General features: G+C 34.0%; 1 long non-coding RNA gene across 18 annotated transcripts in view; it reads left to right on the plus strand.

The window, feature by feature from the left end:
* LOC148223935 (uncharacterized) overlaps positions 1 to 24,637 on the plus strand; it is a 70,432-nt gene that overhangs the window by 11,827 nt on the left and 33,968 nt on the right. For 4 of the 18 annotated variants that reach the window (XR_015803129.1, XR_015803138.1, XR_015803130.1 and 1 more), the window contains exon 2: positions 12,707 to 12,767. The exons of 5 other annotated variants lie outside the window; for them this stretch is intronic. This is a non-coding gene — a long non-coding RNA (uncharacterized LOC148223935). Of the gene's footprint in view, positions 1 to 66; positions 6,951 to 12,706; positions 12,768 to 24,637 lie in introns of those variants that run through there. 9 more of the 18 variants (XR_015803128.1, XR_015803124.1, XR_015803122.1 and 6 more) reach the window with 9 other exon arrangements.

The following is a 24,637-nucleotide window of genomic DNA, read 5'->3' on the forward strand; positions in this document are numbered from 1 at the left end:
TATATGTATATGTATATGTATATGTATATGTATATGTATATGTATATGTATATGTATAGTTCTTGCAATTATTAGATTTTTTGTTCTTGCAAAGAGCTTAAAATGAAAACAGAAAATTAATTAAGATGTACATAAGCTTTTGGCTGGATCCAATGCCATTGTACTGTTACTGAAAACAGTCATATTGGATAAAAGTGTGTTAACATGGAAATAAATGCTTCAGGTCTCTAAATCCAAATTACGTTTTCCAATGTCACTGCAAAAGCCACCACAAACATGTTATATTTAAATTGTAGAAGTGTCATGTGCATAGCATCCATAACACTATTAGAATTTTCCCCTATAAATGTTCCTAGCACCTTTTGAGATCAACCTAGTCAAAGGTTTTGGTATCCTGATACTTCTGTTGATTTGCACTGTTCTACAGATCAGGCTCTGTGGTAGTTCCTAGATTTAGTGCAATGAGAAATATTATCAAGAAATCATGGTAGTAATGGAAATAAAAGAGCTGGTTCAGATGTAGGACTAATTACAATGGCTGTGGTTGTTCTACACCTGGTACCACTATCAGATCAGGAATTTATATATAAACTCTGAGAGATCTCATTTCATGTATCTGTCCCGCTTGCTGTACACTGTTCCATGTGACTGCTTTGCATCCACGGAGCGTGAAGCATCTGGGATACATCTTTAATGCAATCGCTGTTTTGGCAGAGTGGCAACAGATAGCTTGGAAGTTCCTCACTTGGGTACTGATAATGTCATAGCTGTGTAAGAAATCCCTGACTGCTTGGTACAAAGTTGATTATTTTATTTCAGTAAGTTAATTGCTTTTATCCCCTTCTGTCCTTTCCACCTTTCCACTGTGTCGAAGTCTGAAAAAAATCTGTCATGAAAAGAGGAACAAAAAATTAAAATTGAAAAGCTTAGATGTGCTCTGAAACAACAGGAGAATTAGAGTGCTGAGTACTGTATTGCTTATTGTTCAGCTAATTCTTAAATGTATTAAAAAACAAATACTGAAAACAATGTACTCTGGCCAATGATTATGCAGAGTATAATGAAACAATCTCACTTAGCAATTATTTTTTTAGATTGTTACTTGATTTAAATTAGATAATCATTTTCAAGCTACTACATTCAGAATTTGGTCATTGCTCAGTAGTAGTTGGTCATTGTTCTCCTACACACTGGTACTTCAACTAACTGCTTTTCCTCATTTTTCATATGATTTTTTTTTCTTTATTCTTCCTTTGTTTTTTTTCAAGAAGGTAATAAAAAATTGTGAATCCTTTCAAAACCTGTCACATGTTGATTGATCCTGTCTGTTTACCAATTCAAAATACATTTTTAACACCTCCAAGACACTGAAAAAAAGAGGTTCATATTAAATCTATATATTGATACCCAGCTCTGTTTTCTTGTAAAGGGACAAAGCTGTCACTTGCTTCCTAAGTGTGCTAAAGAAATGAGAATTTGAGGGAAGAGCCATTTCAAGCTTAACCCAGGCCAATGAAGTTATGTGAGTTGAAAAGAGATGCACTTTAACAAATTGGCAGAGAGTTTTACTGTTTCTCATATCAAGGTTATTTGTGTTCTGACTTTCAGAACATTGCATGTTGCCTCAAAGTCTCAATGTCTGCCTCCCAGGAATTTCCCTGTGTCTGTCCAAGGCTGAGATAGATTACAGAAATAAGATAATTTATCTTTATGTCAAAACAAGTGTATATATTTTACATATTACATTTTCCATTTTAAAAGTGGCTAAAGGGCAAAGTCATATAAAAAATAAAAATCAATAGATAAAGTTGTTTTGACTAAAACCTTTTAAATTTACTTTTAAATAAAATTGTATGTGCAATTTTGTAACACACAAATATCAAAGAATCAAGTCATTAAGAACATTTAGAACCTTAAGAACATTTAAGAATTTCGAAACCATGCTTAGGATTTATGGGAAAGCTTTCTTTGTCTTCCCAGTGGAATTTGTGTTTTTCAGAGTATTTATTTTCACAGAATAGGAACATTACACAATCTATCACATATTAAGGATGAAAGAAATGTTGATTTAAAACCAGTACTTACAGGTGTTAAGACACTTTAATCCCCCTTCTCTGCTTTTTGCTCCTCCTGCAGGTGGAGCTACAGATCTGCTTGTGAAGTCATTAGAAAAACATTTTTTATTAACATTTAATTAATACCTTATGTTTTTGTTTCTGTTTTTTTGGTGAGCCATTGTTTTTTTTCTTAGTAACTAAAAGAAAAAAAGATTATTTTTAACTATTTGATTAAAATAGGAAAAAATGCAAAAAGACATTTTTATGGTTTAAATTTTGGAGCACATGCAGAATATTGAAGAGTTTATATGGTAATTTTTGAATAAAAAATAGAAAAAAATATACAACCATGGTTGGATTCAAAAAATTATCAAGGTGCAGCACTTATAATATTTGTTTGTATTTTAGAAGCAAATAACTTTTTGGCCAAATATTTGTGGACTGACTTCCTGCTCAGTGTAGATGTTTGCAACACAATGTGAAGAACCATATTTCTTTCACTATTTGTCTCTTTCTGATGTTATCACTCCGTGGATTATAAGAAAGACTTTATCAGATTCTAGTTTTCTGTTTTAATAAGGTTTTTTAAATGCTTTCTTTTAATGTGGTGGGATTGGTTTGCTGGGTTTTTTTCTTTTACTTTTTTCCCCCTAAGTGTCAAGTCTCTGCTTGAAAACTCCTTGCACTGACAATTTAATTTCCTTCCTTCTTTACTGGAAAACATCAAAGAATCAGAAAGACATTTTTGTCTAATGTCTTTAGGCAGCAGTAGAACATTCTCAAACACTACCTATTGAACCTGAGTTTTCTTTACTCACATATACCTTCTTACCCTATGAATAGAGACCCTCACAGAGATTTAGACAGTCATTAATTTAAATTAAATTTCAAAAATCCTCAGAGAATCTGGCTAAGAGTTCTCCAGAAAGAAGTGTGTATTGCATGTTCCAGTGCAAGGAAGCTGTCTTTAATAAAGTTAAAGAGGAAAAAAAACCCTAACATTTGGGATGGAATGGCTTTCTTCCTGATACGGAGCTAGCAGCTAAGAATTCTGTTTCTGGATTTTCTATTGATTTCCTGCATGGTTTTGCATGAATAATGCTTCAGTTCTGCAGAGTGCAGCCCTGCTCCTTACATGCTCCTCACCTGCTTGTATTGACTATTTGTGAAGTGCAAATTCCAGTCTCTCTTACATCTGAAAGCTGTAGAAGATATAAATTCAGCCTCTTATTGTATTTCATTTAATGTAGTGTAAAACAGTTCTGCAAAACAGTATTCAAAGACAATATGATGACTCTTAAGAAGTATGCAGCAAGTATTGTACTGAAAGTCTGAATAAATAGGCATGGATGAGATAGACAATACTAAGTGTAGCAATAGTAATGTTCAGAATCTCAACCTATGTCTTTTTGGTCAGGAATTTTCAGGCATCTGAAATTTCCGTATAAAGGAGCAATGCTTTCTTAAGTGACCTAATTCCACTGAAAATAATGGGTCAAATTGTAATTAAAAGTACTGCCACACAAACTTTGATTCCTTGAAAGAAAAATTTAGGTTTTCAGTCATTCACTAGGTTGATGTAACAATTCATACAATAAAAGGGAACTTATTTAAAACAAACAAACAAAAAAAAATAAAAAAGAGAGCTGTTAAACATCAGTATTATTGTATCACTCAGAATAGAGTTACGAAATAAAATTGGATATAAATGATTTATCAGGAGCTATCAGTGGTCTAATCTTAGAAAACGGTGACTTCAATCATTTAGACTGTAGAAGTTTTTTGACATGCCTCAGAAGAATGTATGTGGATTTTAGCCAAGTTAATCCAGAGGAAATGGAATCTTTAACCTTTAAAACGTTTATAATGGTCCTTCTTGCTTTGTAGTCACTAATACCAGGAGACCCAGGAGGTAGTTATGGCCTGGCTGACAGACACATGGTGTAGCAAAGCTCATTAGCTCTGCTGTCTTCAGCAGAAAGGTTTATTACTTAGGGGTTGATGTGTGGAAAGAGAAAAGCTGCAAGAAAAGTACTGAACATTGTGTTGTGTTCTGTATGACTTGAAGCTTCTTTCACATATGATTGGGCATTTGACTCATGATCACTAGGAGCCCTGGGCTATCCCAGCTGTTCCAAAAGAAACCCCATTACTCGGTCTGTAAGTCACATTGATGCCACAGGAAATACATGGTAGCAGAAGAGAGGAGGACAGTCCAAACTTCTGTGCAGCTCTTTTCCTTTGGAAGGACGGCTAGTCTTTATACAAGGCTAACTGAAAGCCCACCAATATCTTCTCTTGCTCTGCTCTGCCCAGTGAATGCAGGAAGGTTCATTCATTTCCATTTGAAGAACAGGGAAGCCTGTGGCACTGTGGTGCAAAATATAATTATGAAACTTTAGAAAAGCATCATAAGTTAAATAGAATTAGCCACAAATACTGAATCTGCTGTGCTGTAAACTTCCTTATGCTCAGACTTTCCTAGTGTACCTATATCATATTGGAATGGATAGTGCCTTGACTATCTTGGCAGAAAGCACCAAAAGATAAATATAACTATCTGTGAGTTGGGCCATATTGTCTAATCATTGTTATAGCCGAGTTTATGGTATCAGGACATGAGTTTAAACAATAACATTTATTGTTATTTAGGGGCTGTGCTCTTAGGAGGATGTAGTAATTCAGTTTTCCAGGTATAATAGAAGCATTGCCTATGAAACAGAATTTCCCATATGAGGAGAATGAGCTGTGTCTCATGAGCACATTGCAATGTTCTGAGAGAAAGTGCTCAGTGCATGTCTGGGGGCTGATACTGAAGCTGCATGGTTTATTCTGTAATATTTCAAACTAGGATGTATGCAATGTGGCAATTTTCACAGTGTGTCCCTATCAGAATGATGTCAAATTAGAAAAGCATTCCATAGGCTTGAGAAGATTTTCCTAAGTGCAAAAATGCGAGTGCATGTGCTTGTGTCACTGTGTTGTTTGGTTTGGTGCATCCATTGTCTTACCTTCACAGAAAAAGTAGAGGGATAGTGTGCCCAAGGAAAATCATCAATAGTAAATTGAATGATATTGACTGAGTGAGCCACCAATTCAGACTCATCAGCAAAAAGAAGCTCCCTAATGAAGAAATCAGCCACACGTGTCTGCAGACTGAACAACTTGCATCAGTAAGAAACTGAATAAATATATCTCTGCCAGTGGCACAAAGTACATCCATCTGCACAATAGAGAGAAGGTGTAAAAAAGTCAAAAACTCTTTGTAACATTAAAGATATCGTTCCATTTTCTACCTGTCTAACCACCATCTTATTACTGAGACTGAGATATGTCAGAAATAAAATAAAAGAGTCCTCTAAAATTCACATTGCCAAAATGTTTAGTTAGGTCAATTGTCAGCAAACAAAGACAATAATTTGAACTGATACTATTTGAAAAGGATTGGTGTGTGTAGTGCTACTTTCTTAATAACTTTGCATATAAGTTTGGGGAAGACAGATTGTACCAAATAGAACTTGAGTCCATCAGTTTAGATATTTTTCTAGCATTGGAGAAGAGAAATGCCACAATAGTTATCACAGTTTACATTATGATTATTTGTATTAGATATTGCTGGTGTCTTTGAATTGCCGTGAAATTGCCTCCTGCTTTCATATAATAATGTGAGAAGACCATGTGGTGTTTGTGTTGCTTTTTCAAAAGTAATTTGCCACCATGTCTTTTCCAGACCTGTATTGTACAATGTCACTGAGTGTACTGGTTCAATGTCAAGACTTTGTAAAAGAAAAAACGTTTTTGATTGAAAAATTTGACAAGTTTTCTTGGCATTTTGAGCACAGGAGACTACAAATTTCAGTCTATGACAAATTTCTGTCATTCTCAGAACTGTGACTAAGGATATTTTTACTCTACATTTCCAACTGCTAAAGTGTGGTATTAAGTTTGTTGCAGTTACATCCTGTAACAGGTGAAAAGATGTGTGCTGTCACTCTTGTACCTATGCAAGAAATATATACTTCAGGTACAGAAACTGTATTGAATAGGTTGATATTGAAAAACAGAGATTGAATTTTAAGCTTCTTTTCTCTAGTAAATGGCATTGATTTCTCTAGATTCAATGTTACTCCAGAGTGCTTTCAGGAATTATGTTGTTTTTATGTTAAAGTGTGTTTATTTTGTGACTACTTTCTATGTTAATGAACACCTACTTCCATCATGACCAATACAGTCTTGTATTGTCCTGTATGTCATTTGTCCTACTATCAAATCTTACTACCTGCAACTGCTGGTTTCTTGTTTGTAATTTCAATACAAACAACAGCTGACAATTCAAAATCCACAACAATGCTTCAAGACAGAGGTATAGTTTCAGAAAAACTGACAAGAGCTCAGGATACGTTAGAGGAATTGAAGGGGTAAATAACAACAAGTAGTGTATTGGCTTTTAGAGTTTTAGATTGAGGAAATAGTCTGGGTTTTTTACCACAACTATCTAAACAAAAACAGAAAGAAGGTTCATCTTTTGAAGTCTCCAAAAATAAAGCAAAATGTAATTTTAATTCAGATTGAAACATTTAAACAAAATAATCAGTGTCTATCTGGTACAACTTAAATAAAAATATGTATCATCCATATATATTGAATGATATATTAAACAGTTCTAAACGAAGTGATTAATAATGATTTTCTGACAGTTTTTTTAAAGCAAGTGGAGAGCTATTGTAAAGCTTTTCTAACATCAGTTTGGAAAGTACAAATGCATTTATGTTTTATATCAGAGTTGTCTGGTCTCTATCATTTTCCTGAAAAAGGTGTGAAGCAATGTGTCCATCTCTGTGCACCTTCACAAGAAGATTGAAGCAGCCTTCCAATCCTGTTACTCTGTTACTGGTGAGTTACTGACGAGATCCCTTCCAGGGAGTAGTTACACACTATGATAATAATATACAGATAAAATATGGTAAAGAAACTTGCACTGTGCAAGTGGATGTACATATAATATATATGCATTATGTATATGCAATCGATAATATGCATATATACACTATATTTAAAATTATATCCTATCACCTTTTTATGCAAAATCCTTTTTATTAAACAACAAATTAAACACTTATGTTAACTTGATGATATCTCTAGACACTGGGTTATCAGTCCTCTCTTCACTTACTCTTCTTTTTTTGTTATTTCCATTCCCCCTCCTCATTCTTTTAGATTCTTTCTGCAAAAAAAAAAGCACCCTCACTGGGAATTAATCTCCCTTGCTTCTTTCTTCTTTCTTTTTCACTTCCTCTTTTTTCACTCTTCTCCTCTTTCTCATTTTTAGCAGAAATAGTAAATTATGTGGACAAAATCTCAGAGGCACTGCCTGGTAAGGTTTTTTTAAACAAAATGGAAGGAAAAACACCAGGCAAAGAAATAGCAAAGCATCCTTTGATGAATTTCAGAATAAACACTTGTTATGACAAGCTGTTCTTACTATAGGAGAGATAAGGCCATGCCTTGCTCCCATATAACTAACAAGTGGGATTTCACTTCTGCAACACACCTGTAAAAAGTCGTAAATATAATATAAAAATGGTACATAAGATGACATTTATTGTAATGCTTTTCGTATTGTTATGTATTTAAATAACTGACCACATATGTTAGCGGTTCTCAAATTGTATTCTGTGGTCCCTAGGAAGCCTCTTCATCACTTAGGACCATTGTCCTCCTCTCCCTCTCCAGTCTTAACCTGAAGATGGAGGAAATACATTAGATACTTTTTCAGCAATACTTTACTGAAAAGTATTTTACTTTATTTTAAATTCTGATATTTATTCTGTTGTCCAACTCTTGGTGGGACTGAGTTGGCATATGCTGTTAGTAATGGAGAGAAAGGAAGGGTGGGACATTTTACTAAGAAAAGCTATTTTGAGGAAGTGAGTAAACTTTCCAAGCAGAGTCACTGTCACCACAACAGCCACAGGAGCTGGACTTCACTTCTTCCTTTAGACTTTTTGACATTCATTAAAGTGTCAGTTCATGGCTCTGCTGGGTGATACCAACACAGGCACGTGCTTCTTTCTGGGTTTCATGCTACTGCCATTTAGAAAGAATTATTTTGGAGCTCTGCAGGGCTACCTTTTCTCCTTCTCTTTCAATGGGGGCGGTTTTATCCACCCTCTTTGCTTCTTTCCTCTCCCTTCCCACTAGGAAAGTAGAGGCAGTGACAGTACCATGATGAAGTGTTTGGCTGTGCCAGCAGCAATCAGCTGCTCAAATAAGTTGCTTGTCTTCCCTAGAGAAAAGCTAGTAAAGCAGATGAAAGCATCCTGTGGGCTGGACTTGATCCATGGACTACCTGTAGAACCTGCAGAACTCATTAGCATCTTCTCTATTGCTTATAGTCTGCTAGGTGTAAAGGTATAAATAATTTAATCTTAAATTTTATATTCCTTTAATGAGACAGAGTGTGTTTCATAAGGACATTACTTGCAATACAGAGAGCAGTTTTGTCAAAGTAAAATGATGTGTGTCTTGGACATAAAGTGCTTACTAGAGGGCTTAGTGGAATAAGTATTTCTACTGCTAGAGAAAGCTGTAAGAAAGTCTACCGGTAAAAAATCAAAGAATATGCCAAGTAAAATCTTAAAACAAAGCTGTGTTCAAAAATAATAAAATTTCATTACTTAATTTACAAGCTGCAAAGAAAGCAAGGACACCATGTTTGGGTAAAGATTCTTCTTACCTATGATTTATTATTTCTGAAGACTGAAAGGCCAAATCCCAAGAACATCAGTGGAAGTTACATCCAGCATTCTGGCAGAGTTATACTCCAAGACAGTAGTTAACTATATTCTAAGATGTTGTAAAATATGTTAGAGGGTTAAATGTTCAGCTTGTAGCTGTAGCATTTAAACTTGAGCTTGGGAAATTTACATTCAATAAACATCCTTGCTTAGTTCTTTTCAGAAAACAAGTCTCATGCATTTTTATGTGCTTCTGTATTATTTAATATGCTACACCTTGCTTAGACTTAGTCAGGGTTCTGAAAGAAAATAAAAAATACAAGTGGGATAGTTCTTAGATGTAGTCTACCAAATATTATTTTGCCCAGGTCACGGTAGTGTGCTATCATTAGTGTTTTGTGCTGGAAATTTTGTTGTTGTTTGGATTTTTTTGTTTAGTTGGTTTGTGTCCTTTGTTATGACCTTGGGTCTCAACCAGCTCATTAAAAATTAAATTGCTTATTATAACCTGGCTTCATTTTCCACTTTGATCAGAAAGCACAATAGGTTCCTTAAGTGGATTTACCCATAAAATATTCTGTTAATGAGACTAGAAGAGGCAAGTTTAATAACTTTAATATCAAAACAAAAGCTACAGAAATACCACCCAGAGGATAATAACAAACATTTTTTCTACCAAAAGGATAAAACTACTTGAAATATGAAAAGTCTGTTTCCTAGCTTATTAAATTAACATTTTTAAACTTGCAATAGGTATAATTCCTGCTTCTTCATGGCTAGTGCTCATCTCCCATCAGCCTGTCAACATTTTAAAATTATTTAATTTGTACTGCAATAATTTGAATTCAGAGAAGGAGATAAAACTTTAAAATCATACAAGAAATTGCCGAATGGTGTTAATTATCCATTTTTAAGAGTATTGTAGTTTTACTGTGTTCACTTATTACTTGCTATGCAGGAATACTTAGATATTTTATCTCATAGGTGTTTCCTCTCACAAAGATTTGGGAATGGGTAGTGATAGAAACATAACATAAAAATATTTGTCATGGAAAAACACAGCTCTACTTAGTCTAATCTCACTAGTCCACTGAGTCTAGTTTCTCACAGGCTATAGGGGAAAATATGAGAGTAGGAAAAAAGTAAAATTATACTTGTCCAGCATCTTAACCGAGCTGTCTGTGACCCTTTGGCGCCAGTGATCTTCGTGTTGCCTATGTAAACAACAAGGACCTTAAAGCTGAATGTTTGTTTTGGGTTTTTTTTAATATTATTGCCTTTTCTTTAGTCTTCTTTTGTCATTATTTTTTTTAATTCCCTTTTCATTAGTCTCCTTTTTCAAAGGTTTCAGTCATTCTGAAATGAGATCAAATGCCTGTAACTAAAGTGACCAGTTGCAAGCCATAGAGGATGAATAGTTCAGCCATGGTTCTGATTGTTGAAAACACACTGGAAACGTTTGCAGTAAGAAAATAATTCATAATAGACGGAATTGATCAAAAAACAATACAAAAACTTAAAACCAGTCTGTCAAATGTAACTTGCACTTGCTAGTTCTAACTGAATAAAGATCCAAACCAAATCATTAAAAATAACTTTAGGAAGAAACATTAATTAAATTTTCTTACTAGTAAGACAGCTTCTGAAAATTGAATTAATATTAAAATTAGTACTAAGTTTAAATAAATACAGAAAGTTGAAACATTTCTTTTAGGATGCCACCGTAACATTACAGCTACCAGACAAGTGTTTGCAAGCTTAATATTTGACAAGGGGAGCTGTTTGAGGACTGGTCTACCCCACCTTGAGAACATAAAAAGGCTTTAAAGTCTTTCTGTCCCAAGTGATACCTTTAAATAATATAGAGAAAGTAAACGGTGACTTGTCAATTCCAGCACAAATCCCTGAGCATGCCCACATGTGGCAAAGGGCTGAGAAGGAACATTTTCATGCTCTTACAATTAGTTTTTCAGTCAAGAAACGAATTGAAGATGTAAATGTAAAGACTGAGTATGCAATGGTTTTCAAAAAGTTTATATTGCTTTCAGATTTCTGGAAGATGTTAAGGATGAGAATTTGCTTACTGTCGTTCAAACCTTTTATAGAATTGAAACTTTAAAAATTCAGAACTTTAAGGAACCTTCTTTTAGAATTTTGCAAGAAAAGTTCAAGAGAGAAGCAAAATATTTTATGTATCTGTTCTCTCATTTGTAAATCTCCTTGCTACTGTGTGGAAAATCATCGAAATGTGATTGTTTTCTTCAAACTATACTGTATAATAAAGGGTCTTTTCATTATATGTATATAATAAAGAATCCTTTTATAAAAAAAAGTTTCATTTTAGTTTATTTAAATTGAAAAACAAAGCTGTTTGTGGATGGAGTTTATTAAGACTCATCAGCCATCTGATAATATACCACATTTTGTGAGCTCTGAAATTGTCTCTTGATATTATTTCTTGACTGAATTATTCACTTTTGCAATCCGCTATTCATATATATATTTAAATGAAGACATTTTCCTTGGAAAACCACAGTAGCCTAAATAGAACTTAGATTTCTGTAAATAGCTTGAATATATTTCCCCATGATGTGTTCGCTGTATGCAGAACAATTTTTACAATAAATCTATTAGAATCTTTCATGTGTGCAAATACAGAAAATGGCAAGTCTTTTTATATGTTCATATTATTTATGGTCACAATTTATTTTATGGGTTATTTCCTGTATAGCAGTGGTTATGAACATGCCAGTATTTTTCAGTCTTGGGCTGGATAATGTATTAAATAGTTATTGTTCAGAACAATATCCTGATTCAGGTCAATGATTTGAAATAAACTTTGATCAATCATTAATAAACTACACTTCATATATATTTAATCTAATGTAACTCTTTTAGCTGTGATCTGTATTCATTGTGAGTAGATTGCTCATTAAGGAAAAATTATTCTCTTCTCAAATTCTCCAGTCACTACCATTCACAAGTGATTAGATTAAACTAGTTTTAAAATTAGGAAACGCTATCAGTAACTTAAGGAGAAGTAATAAGCAAAAGACTGTTAAAACCCAGATGATTCAAAATTAAGATGTACATGAATATATAATAAAATTGATAAGACACATATGCATGTGCATTTATATATTTGCACATACAAAATTATATATTTTTACATTTAGGTGTACGGTTGTAGAGGCAAAGTAGACATATTCTTTAAATATATAAACAAATGAATAAAGGGTATATATATTGTCAATAACAAATAAATATGGGCTAATACCTACAATAAGACTTTCTTTCTTTGTCATGGGAAATATCTAGAACTGTCTTCATGGTTTGTTCCATATATCCAATATCCTGTAATAAGTGTGCTGCTTTGTTGACTACATTGGCTTTTCTTGTCATTGTTTAGGTTTTATAAATAAAACCAAAGGGGTTTTGATATATTGCAAAGCATTAACGGTATCTGGCAGTACTTGGATTGATTGTTTCTCACACAGAATAATAGCACTTGGGTTAACTTCCAGTAAAAATATAACACTTCATAACGTCTCTGTTTCATCTGACATTAAGATGTATGCTCGCATGTAAGCATGTGTTTGGTCCACCCCAAATCAAAGCTCTGTAATTTACATTTAATATCTGAAAAGTTAGTTTTGCTAAGATGCTTGCACCTTTCCCATTGTTTTCAGTTATATAATGATTAGACCTTTGCTTTTAATTTAGCAGGAAAAAAACCGAGTTCAGAAGTATTTAGTTGCTACTTAGTGCCTGGTGTTTAATAGGATTATTGTCTGAGTTTAGAAAAGTCATGTTACCTTCATTGCACCATTTATAAACTAATCAGCTGTTTTGGCCTCCTTCCTATCCCTCACCTTATGCAAAGCTGAAACTTGTTTATCTCTTTTCATCCAGGAAGAGGAAGTCATCTCGAATTCTCTCCTGGTAAAACAAAATTCTACTCTTTTGACGTGAGGTTTGTATTTCATTATTTTTGAGATAAGCCTTTGCAAATTCTTTCTGCGGGTAGACCATGTTCACCTGGCAGAGGGAACATGCATTTCTAGTGTATCAGGTTCTTCTGAAACTACGAGTGGTTTGAAATAACATGAGGGAAGGATTTGGTCCATTGAGTCAAATCAGTTTCTGATTACTTTTCTTCTTGTGGAGACTACCCTGTTGTGTTGAAATATGTCCCTGCAATGCCATTCTGATAATCGACACACCGAAGAACCACTGGCTTGTTAAAGGGCAGAGAGCTGAAGGGCCAATAACTTTTTGTTCTTTCTCTCCCTCCATCTACCATCCCAATAATTGCCATTAGGCATCAAGATTCTGTATATGGAAGTGCCTTTATTATTGAAGGAACAATAGCTGCTTTCAGCTATTCTAACATCTGAACCTGGGGTTCACAGTTGTGTGACTTTACTATGATTGTTATCTAGATTGTTGTGCTTTTCAAAATTATTTCCTCTGCTCCTTTCTCTCCATTTTGACACTTTTATTCTGAATCTCCAGTGAGGCTGTGTGACATTCTGCCATTTCCTGTTGTTGTACAGAAAGCGTAAACATAGCTATGGCTTTCAGTTTTCCCCATTATCTTCAAAACCATACAACAGAATTTAATGTTTGGTGGGGTTTTTTGCCACGTTCTTTATGTGCTATTTTTGAACTTATCTATAATCACTATCTATACTTTGTGGCAAAATGTATCTAGATGCTGCATGTTTGAAAGACAAATGCTATCATCCTGCAGAATCAGTATTTTCTTTGGCAGGAAATAATAGATTATGCATGATTTATATATTATATTGTACTGGATGGATTAGAATATTCATGAGAGCCTTTTAACATGACACAACATACATTGATAGCTAAGGTACTATAGAGCATAATCTCTTTTTTTTCTTTTTTTTTTTTTCTTTTTTTCTTTTGTAAAAAGAAAAATATTGGCTTTGATACTTTTTGAGGTCAAAAACTTTTCAAGTGACCTCTAAGGAAAAAATCATTAGGAGAGATTTCAGGCTCTTGGAAAAAAACTTTCTCTTATTCTAGGAAGAAAATTTCATTTGGAGTCCGAAGCAGAACATGGGCTCTTTTACAGTGCAATTACTTAATCAGTACTTCTGAAGATTAACCTGAAATACTGCATAACTGAACAAAGCCCGGTTTTCCTTACAAAAACAAAGCTCCATTAATTTAAAATAAAGTATATCTCTTTAGCTACAATGCAATAGTCTGCAGTGCCTAATTTCAATCAGTAAGAATCTTAATATAATAAAAAACATATTTTAAATTAGATCTGAAAAATGTCTGCATAATTGTCAAAGGATATACTTTCAAGGTCATGTTTTTAGTCAGATTATTTAGTCTTTGGGGATGTTTTCAGTATGTGTTTTTGGTATGTGTTTCACTTACTCAAAAATTAAGATGTTTGTTGCCCCTAGTGCAATTTCACTTAACAGTTCAGATGATGTTCAGTTTAAGTAAAGAAAAATATTTTTTACAGAGTAACACAATTTTTGAAGCTTTTTATTTTTTTCACTGCAAAAAGAACTTGGAGTTGAAAGCTGGTATTTTTCAAATTGTAAATCTCACTGAGCTTTTAATGTTTTTGTAAGGCACCAAAAGTTATACTGTATGTATTAAAACTGGACAGTTATTTTGTAAATTCACATTTAGCTATGAAAAATTACTAATGTTTCCCATGGTATGACGTAAATGCCTGCCAAGACACCTGGTCTGAAAAAGTAATGCCCCAGCATTTGGACAACTGATCTGCAAAGTTTGTGCCTACCCAGAGACACACTGGGTGTTCCAGAGTCACTGGAATTAATAGAAGAGCTGAGATTTTAACTGCCACGGCAGAGGAACCTTGAGGCACTCTATTGTTTTATTTCTTTACAAGTATCTCGGAAGTTTGTAGGATAACATAGGAAAATCCTGTGGGGAAAAATACAGGGATATTCTTTTTGTTGTTCATTTATCAATTTTCAATTACTTTGACAAATGAATTCTATATTCTTTTTTCATTTTGTATTATTCTCCGTGCTGCTGAGTTGATCTATTAAAATACAGAGTAGCTCCAGCTTTTAGGTATTTTTCTGTAAGCATTTTTTTCATAGCTCATACATAATTGTGCTTATGTATTTTAGTAATAGAAGAAATACAGAGGGTTTTTTTAGTTTGTCATACTGCTTGATTTATACTAATACTTAAATGATACTTTCTATTTAAGATCTATATTGATAGAAAGATGAGTGTAAATTGGGGAAGTGGGAAGTTAAGGTGTATATTACTTTCTTCATCACTTAAAATATCAGACAATTTTCAGCTTTACGATCAAATATTTTGTCATAATTTATATTAGGTACCACATTTTCTTTTACAAAGCACATGAGACAAGAAATCCTAGTGCATGTAATGACGGCGGAAAAATAATTCGTGCCTTAAAAATACATTGATAAATGTATTTCCTCTAAAGCATTTATGTAGTAGACATTGTTGATATAATGTAAAATTCACAGAGTTAGTTGGCAGCAGTTTTCCACTTTCTCTTTTCTTCCTTCCTCCTTCCCTCTTTCCCCTTCCTCTCCCTTCTGCTTGATAAGACACTGCCTTTCTTTTTGTGAAATCCCCTCCCATTTTTGCTCATTCTGGAAGGAATTAAAAGCTTGAAATCAGACCGAGAACTGATTTGCTTACAGTTTAACGTGTGTTGAAAGTTGTTGACACATGCAACAGAGCTGGTGAGAGTTTTCTTCTTTATTTCCTGTGAATAGAGACAGAAATTGTTATTATGAACACAGATAATTTCCTAAGATTCTAAGTTCAATGAGGTCACAGATTTCCGAGCACTCACTGAAATTTTATGTCAACTCCTAGACTGGCTGGCTTCAGTCATGGAATGGCTGAAAAAGTTGGTATTAACTTCAACAGCTAAGCACTCCTCACTACTGGATAAGGATTTCTGACTGACAAGCATTAGCAGTGCTTTTCAAATAAGACCTTTCAGTCCAACAGGACCACCACTTGTTGTTTAATTGTGGTTTTGGATAATGAGACTCGTTGTATAATGGAGGTAATCACACTATTATCATCTTATTTAAATAGAATAGAACATTCCAGTGAGTAATTTGTTATAGGAGAATAATAATTAAAAATACTTCAAGGCATAATAAATATTTATGTATTACTTTATTGTTCCCTACATGACACATAATAAGTGATGCAACTGCTGCCTACAGTATCAGCTTGAGTGACCTTCTCTTTCTCTATGGAAATTATAAGAATATCACTTTATATGAAATTCAAAGTTTGTCCCATATTTCTGTGCAAGTATTCAAAATACAAGTAAATGTATTTGCAAGCTTAGCATTCCCTGGAAGTATTTTGGCCACAGAATTAGAAAAAAAAAATCACATTCAGTGAATATAAAGACCTTCACATACACACACTAAAGAGCAGTATATCTTAAGTAATGGGAACAGGTTTTCCCAGGGAAAACCTTCGTGTTATAGGTGGCTTTTTTATTACATTTTCTTGAATTAATGTGCCTTATGATGGTAATTCAAATACTAGAACAGCTGCTTTTCAGATGTAAAGTAGTATTATGTCTGCAAGCAGTTGCTTAAAGTTTGCTTCACTTTTTTATTTTTCATAGAAATCATAAAAAAATACAGTGAGTAGGGGCATCAAGTGGCTGTTCAGCCAAGGCTGCTCCCATTCTCTACCAAATCAAGGTCAGTCATACCAAATTCATTCCAAGCAGATGTCTGTCTTACAGCTATTTGTTTTGTCTTTTTCTTAAATAATGGTTTAAATTCTTTCTATTTTACAGACATTGTACTCTCGTGTTTTCTTGAAAGAACAGGAGCTAAATAAGAGTAAAAGTTTAAAATCATAGTGCTCTAAAAAACATCTGCATGTCCATTCATTCTTCAGCTGTGTAACTTATTTCTGATTTCATGTTCTCCTTAAAAACAGTGGTTAAAAAGTCCTGATATATTGTGATTTCAGTAGATAAAGTGCCTGCATTTGAATGAGAGGTGGTTATCTTTTACTGGATAATTTAGTGCTTTTCTTTTACTTAGATAGAGTAGATTTTTGGCAAAATTCCCTAAGATTTCACTGAAGTAATGATTTAATTCTGAGGACCTGAGGCAAACTGCATACTTAAATTCTTCATTTTTATTGGTCTTGGTGAGATTTAGACTCCTCCTGAAGGATAGGTTCCATGCAAATATAGGCTGTATTTCTCACTTGTATACCTCACCTACTGAACAAAATATGCAAGATGGTCCATCTGAGTTCACAAGGGGATTGAGCTAGAATGCTGTACAGCTTAACTGAGCTGGGACTACAATTACCAGTGAAGATGGAGAAAGGAAAGCACCAAACTCAGGGGCACAAATGTTCCCTTCCTGTAGAGATCAGGCTCTCCTCACTGTGGAAAGACATTCTCCTGCTCATACAGTCTAGCTGGGAATGTGGCAATACAGATCAGGAGCAACTGGAAATGAGTTGGAGCTGTCTTTGCAAGAATATAAGCCATAACTTTAAAAAAATTCCTGAAGTGTCAACTTTATAACGAGTGTTTATAATGTCTTTCTAAACATATGGATGTTTTTAAGGATTTCTCCTGGAGGATCTATCTATATAAATTACTCACATTGCACAAGACATTTCCTGAACATTGTTGAATCACTAGTTAATCTCCATCTCTTTTCTTCAGGGGATCATTTTCTCAATGAAAATTTCATCTGACAAAAGACTAAAAAGGAAGAATAAAACATTCTAATGGACTTTTATGTACCACATACTTTTTTTTTTTTTTTAATAGGATGGTTTCTTTTGCCACTGCTGACTTTTCTGCTAGAAATTATAACATATCTCCTCATAAACTGAAATTTCATATTTCGGTTTCTATGCTCAGCTCGTATGGACAGCAAAAAACCATATCTCTATTAGCCCAATAGAGTGAGAGTGCTGCAATTGCTACTCAGAAGAACACAAAGCTCAGTGTTTGAAAGGGACATAAAAACTCCTGTATTCCTTTGCAAGGATGGATTGTGCTCAGTACACATGAATTGTCCAAAGCAGCAAGTTAGAATGAATCATCAGTTTCTTACCATGAAGCACAAGAGACCAGGAAATGGGAGCATTTTTATCACTTTCAAATACAGAGACAGTTTTAAAAAAGGTGTTATTACACCCTGAAACACTTATATGTGAAGCTTTTATTCTGTGTTTAGCTGTCATCAGCTCTAATGGTACTTTTTGATGGAAATTTTTTTACTAGTAAATACAAAGTTCCACTGCCAAAAACAGTCAAAGTAGCCTGAACAAGGTTTTTTTCAAGTTGATTACTACTGGGACATTTCTCTAAAAGCAAAATCTTTAAGTAGTTTCTGTAGATTTTATTGCGGGAATAAAAGGTTAATTCTGTGTACACTGCAGTTTCAGAGAATCATTTTTATGAGTTAGATCATATTCATTTTCATTTGAATGAAGTTTTAAATTCTCCAAGTCTGGAAACAAGACAGAAATTGATAAAAAGCAACTATGCACATTTTTATTATTAAAGACATTTATAGGTTTAATATTTGATGATCAAATTTGATATACTCTATGCTTATCTTCATTACATATCTGATATATAATTCAAGGCCAGGTTGGATGGGGACTTGAGCAACCTGATATAGTGGAAGTTGTCCTTGCCCATGACTGGACATTTGAAACAGGATGATGTTTAAGGCACCTTTTTCCAACTCAAGCCGTTCTAAGATTCTATGATATTTTTCTAAAGTAAAAGGTAGAATGAAATGCTTCTGCAAATATTAATAGACTCTCATGGGCTTACCTCATAGAAATACCTCATCAGAAAATACAATGTTAAGGCCACACCAAAAAAATGTAGAATTTTACAAGATATAATTTTAGATATACAATCACTGTGTATGATGCAGACTTAGGATCATTAACAATTATTTTACTGTAACTTACAGAGTTGCTGAATCAAATGTATTTGCAGTAGCACACTAATTATGAAGATGATGCCATGCATTCATGGGTAAATCTGTTTTTCACTGGTTGCCTGTAGATACATTTTTACATGTTATCACTTCAGGGTTTGTAAATTAGAAACTTTTTAGAATGAAAGTTCAAAACTTTTCCAAAGACAGTGGTGATTAAAGCAAAAGAGTAGACATAATCTGTAAGCAGTATTATAGGTGTCGCAGTAGTGTTAGAGCACATAAATGAATTCTTCTGAATTCCCCTGGAGAACTTGAAAACATCAAGCATTTGGCTTTGTTCTGTAAGGAACTTCACCCATTCATTCAGTTTGGGCTGTGGCTGACAGTGGGCAGCTTCTCATATGAGGAGAGACACAAGTCACAATCACACTCTGCTAATGCAAGTAATTCTGCAAGCACAAATGCATGATCATTCATGTGTAGGGAACTGATGCAAAAAGGGTTTCAGGATGTAGATTCTCTCCACAGAACTGCTATTCCAAAAATTTCTTCACCATGGAAGAGGAATTAATTAATGCACATTTTAATGACAGCAGGGGAATACTGTTCTTACACATTAAAACTTATAACTATGTTGAAGATGGCTTGTGTTCCTAGAAAAAAACAAATTGTATCCTGGTACTTAGTTCCCTGTGACCTGTGACTTTGCAGATGCCAGGTACATAAAGAAAGTATCAATCAACATATGAAGTTAGTGTGGGTTTCTGTAGGGAAATGAGATGTTTGCATAATAAATAAAGAACATGAACCTCACATTAATTCCACATTAATGTCTAGTTTACGGGTTTTTTTTTTAAATTCCAGTTATTTTCTGAGTCAGACTCAAAATTTTAGTGGCTTGAATGCTTGGAGTTCTGGCAGCAGAGCTTTATATTTGCTAGTCTCATGTGGCCTAACATTCAGTCCGTGAGGCAGAGGAGTTCTGAAGCTGAGCCAGGAAGATTACTGTGCAAATTAATCAGACTTGGTCAACAACATTTTTTCTAATGTAGAACACTAAGAAGCTTTTTTTCATTAATCTCTCCCTTTTAATTTTGGCACCATTTTGCCTTTTTTTGCCTGTTTATATAGAGTAATAACATTTAACTCTATTTCTTTTTCCTGTGTGAATCAAGTCACAGGACCATATTTTCTCACCTACCAGAGGTGACACTGAGTCTTTATGCAGTCAGTGACCAGTAAATCATTGCTGACCTTTGCATTGCAGGATGGTGTTTTCTCCTCTTGACCACACTGTTAATAGATCCAGAGATACATAGGAGAGGTTTTAAGAGCTTTAGGGCCAGTGGATACTTAGTCTTCTGCACAGAAACTAGTCTGTCAGCTGGGGGAAATTGCCTTGAGGGCTCTATGAAGGATTCACTCAGAGTTCTCAAGAGCTTTAGCTAGATATTCTGTGCCCAGTACCAGCTGATGCTGTTTCCATCCATTGTCTTTAGTTCCCCTCCACACAGATAATATACTTCAGTTTCATCCTTTCACTTCATCCTTTATTCTCCCCCCTCCTCAATTTAACTTTTCCTTTTCTTCCTTAAATGGTCTCATGCAAAAGTAAACATATAGGTATTTTAATATTGGTATTATCGTGATAATTTAGCCATATGCTGGAGTCACATTATGACCTCTGTTTATATGTTAGCCCTATATACGTGGTTTCGATTTTTAAATTTTCAAGTGGAACAGGATGAGTCTTTCCATTGTTATTTCTGTTACATCATTTTATATGCATCAAATATATTTGGTATGGTATATCAAATTCTAATTAATTTAGGGGTTGAGATATTATGTGCTGATCTTTGATTATTAAACCTTGCAAAGCTGGCAAGGTTTCCAGCTTAAGTAGGCTCATTATACCATAATAAAAGGATATATTATGAGGCCAAAGATTAACTGAAGTAGGGATATCAACATAATTTTTGTGGCAAAATCTTTGATATCAGGAGTGTGTGATCACAATATGTTTGTTTATCAGGCGAGAAGGAAAAGTATTCTTCAAAATAAGAAACACTACCAGTTCTAGCTAGAATACTTGGAAAGGAATTGTTGGTATAGATAGAATTTTAATATGCTTTCTCTAACTTGCTTCTTGATGAAACCTTCCTTTTAGGAGATTTCAGCTGAATTTCAAATATTTTTTGAGCTAGAATAGCAGTAGAAGACGTAATTTTATGTCTGAACTTCTGCAGTTGTGAAACTACATGTTAAACCCTCAAACCCGAGGTTTTGTACTTTTAGCTACAATTGCTGTACCTGTTGGTATATATGCCTCAGACAGATGATTCTATTGTCCTAGCTGGTTATTAATAGGACATTATTTCTTAAACATCTAATACTTCTTAGAAAAAATTGTGAAATATGTTTTATCAAAATATTTTATGATTCGGATGTAAATGTGCAACCTGAATAATATTGTAAGGATGAAATATGTCAAGATTTTGAACAAATGTAGTTACAACTGTTGCATTTGACTCCAGATAGATATATTCCTTCTTATAGATTACTCTAACAGTAAAGTCATGAACATTCCTTCTGTCTTCAGATTAATCCTCTTATATGTGATTGATTTATTTAATTCGTTGATATTCTCTTACATAGAGATAAACAGAGTGAAATACATGGTGTTGATCAGAAACAGAAAAGTATTCCACTGCAGTAATTTGGGAGCAGATGCCTTTTTCCTTAAAGTCCAGTGCCATCAGTGTTATTAAGTCAGCAATGAGTTAATTTTTTTTTTCATTCAAGTTAACTATTGTCTTGCATATAAAATATGAAAAAATGGTATTCATACTTGTAATTATTTTCGCACATGAAACAATCTCAGTATTTGAGCTCTCTTAATAAATTCGAACTGGTTGTAAAATCGCTTTTTTAAAAAAATAAAAAGGTAGGGAAAGAATTTAGCAGTGCTTAGTCTGGAAAAAATACATGTTTATGAATACGTTCACTCTAGAAACAGACACCATGAATACTACCCTACAAGAGATAGTGCAAAAATCTGTTGAAATGAAACAAGGGTCTGCAAAATCTCCACATTTAAAATCTTCCACTTCTTTTAGAAAAACAATGTATGCTTCAGGTGTTCTTCCATATTTTACCTTCTATAGGCAAGTTTGTTAGATATTTGGGAGTTATACAAGATGCTTTGGGAAACTGTCAGTGTAATTGGACTGAAAACTGATCAACACTCAGTCAAACTCAGGTCGGCAGTGCATATATCATACATTCCCTGGGCACTCCTTTTTTCTGTTTGCTTCCTTTTTAATTTTATTCCCACAGACCAGCTGGGGATGAGGAGCAGGCTGGAAGAGTATGTGAAGCAGAACTGATGGCTCAACAGGAAACTTTCCATTGCTTCAGAAGTTAAAGGCAGGTCTCAAGAATGGAGGGTCTCAATACAAAATCCAAAGAGCACATAAACTCGTACTAACCCTTTCTAATATTCTGCCTAGTGCTCCCCTCTAGGTATGTAATTTCAGTTTATTAGAGGGGACTGATTTACTTATTTCTATCAGGAGACAGAGTGGGATCAACATAATAAAATATAATTTATTGAAGGTTAAATTATCTATCAATTATTTATGTGGAGTTTTTTTTTTCTCCACAGTCCTTCTCTGACATGGAGAAGTATGAGCCTTATTTTCATGTCAGAACAAATGAGAAAGAGAGAGATGCATGCTTAGGGACATGTAAAGAGTTTGTGAATAGCAGTTCCAGATTTTCAAACTCAATTTAGTATTTTAATCATTAAACTCTCTTCCTCTCTTCCCCACTGATGCATTTCTGAAATGTATTTTATCAGTCTATGATCACTTGCTGATTTAACAATAGAGAGCATATCAAGTGAAAACTACAGGTATTTCATTTCACATCAGTAAGTGGCATTACAGGAAAGAATCTTCTTCTGAAAGACAAATATTGCTTATATCTACTAGTAATTTAGCAGATGGCTGACATCACTTTTGCTTGCTTTTTCAAATAATTATGTGGCTAGGTAATCACTGTATAAATCAAAGAATGAACTAAACTGAAAGAAGATCTAAGGGATCCACATGTACTTACTGCAATGAATCATCATTATGTGCTCTTTATAAAACCCCATCTGCTGTTATGTTGTTACTGCCAGAAAATTTTATTACAAATACTACTTTTATAAAGCACCTAATCCACTGCCTTCAGTATTAATTCCAAGAATTATGGTATAGAAATGTATATCATGCACGTTATGCAATTCAGAATATATTTATCAGGGCAGTTGTACTAAATCTGAATTAATCTTAACACAGAGCAGGCAGAACAATAATGTAAATATCTATTTCCTGGTTCACAGGACTAAACTGAGAATAAAAGTGATATATTGCAGGCATATAATTTCTAGGTAAATAAAATAATCCCTATAAAATTTCAATCTCTGTAAAAAAAAAAAAAAAGAAATAAAAAAACTTTAATCATCCAGGAAATATCTACTCAGTTATATCTTTGTGAGTAAAGGGACTATAATAAAACCTTACAATCATAAACAGAGAGACCTTAATGGGAAAATACCTTAAGTACTACTGAATACTTCTGTAGCACATATCACCTTTCTAGTAAAAACCACTCAGTTAAATAGTTTCTATGAGGTTCATCCTGTTTATTTAGATTTTTTTATTTGATATTAAAAAGCATCTTATACAGAGCTAAAGCCCAAGTAATCATGAAGTAGAGGCATTGTTATCTCACTAAATTCCTCTGGCCAGGACAGGAGGATTTAAGTATAAACAGTATTTTTATTTAAACAAATTTCAGAATTGAAGTGACTATTGGGGATTTTTATGTGGCATTCACTATTAAGACACTGCTGCTGATGAACAGCCTTTTTAGAGTATTGCTAAATACCCTTATATACCTTAAATACCCTTATCTTCTTACCTTGCTAAATACCTATTCCTTGCCTTCCCTTATCTATTCCTGAAGTTTTTCTCTTTGCAAAATTCCATTTCCAGTTCAGTTTCCTAAACTTTACAGTGTAGCTACATGCATTCTGTTAGGACATAGCTCGCATTTTGGACGAACAAATCAATTTTATATTTTATTTTATAGGTACCTCAATAGTGGTTTAGAGGCTGTATGATCTTCAGCACCAGTAGGAAAGGTATTTGTGTTAGGATCCATCAACTGCACCATGTGTTATGCTGTAGGAAGCTGAAAGAATGGTTAAATATATGTATGCTTAGCAGAAGTTTCAGACAGTAGAATAGCAATAACTGCACAACATTTTCAGTCCTCTATGTAGGTTTGAATTTTAGAGTAATGCGTGCTCAACTTCTGCCATTATTGTACATTTATGGTAGGCCTGCTTGGATAGGGCCTGCTAATAAAAACATCATTGGTAATGTGTGGTGGAGAAATGACAGTGCCCTTTTGGTCTCCCAAGTTTAGAGCTACCATAAAATAGCTGATCCTCCCTTGCCTGTGTGGAAAATGTTCCATTAAAAAACTTCTCCAACAGGAACTGGATGGCATTAACACACAACTGTACTAAACTCTGTATCATTACAAGCCAACAGTCCTGGGAGAAAAACTATTCCACTTACCTGAAACACAGTGAATGTCTTTCCTCCTAGGTGATACACTTGGCTTGCCACTAATGTGCTAAGCATCATGCTTATATTAAACATTATGCTTATACTATTTCTGCCCTCTCTATTAAAACCTAGAGCTTTGTAGGCACTAGGGAGTTTTCTATCTATACGATTTTCCATATCTGTTGGATAAATTAGAGATCCAAATGCAAAATTTAGAGCTCATAAACATTAGATGGTTTTGTGAG

The sequence above is a fragment of the Sturnus vulgaris genome, chromosome 4, assembly GCF_052056855.1.
Source record: "Sturnus vulgaris isolate bStuVul1 chromosome 4, bStuVul1.hap1, whole genome shotgun sequence".
NCBI classification, from domain to species: Eukaryota; Metazoa; Chordata; class Aves; order Passeriformes; family Sturnidae; genus Sturnus; species Sturnus vulgaris.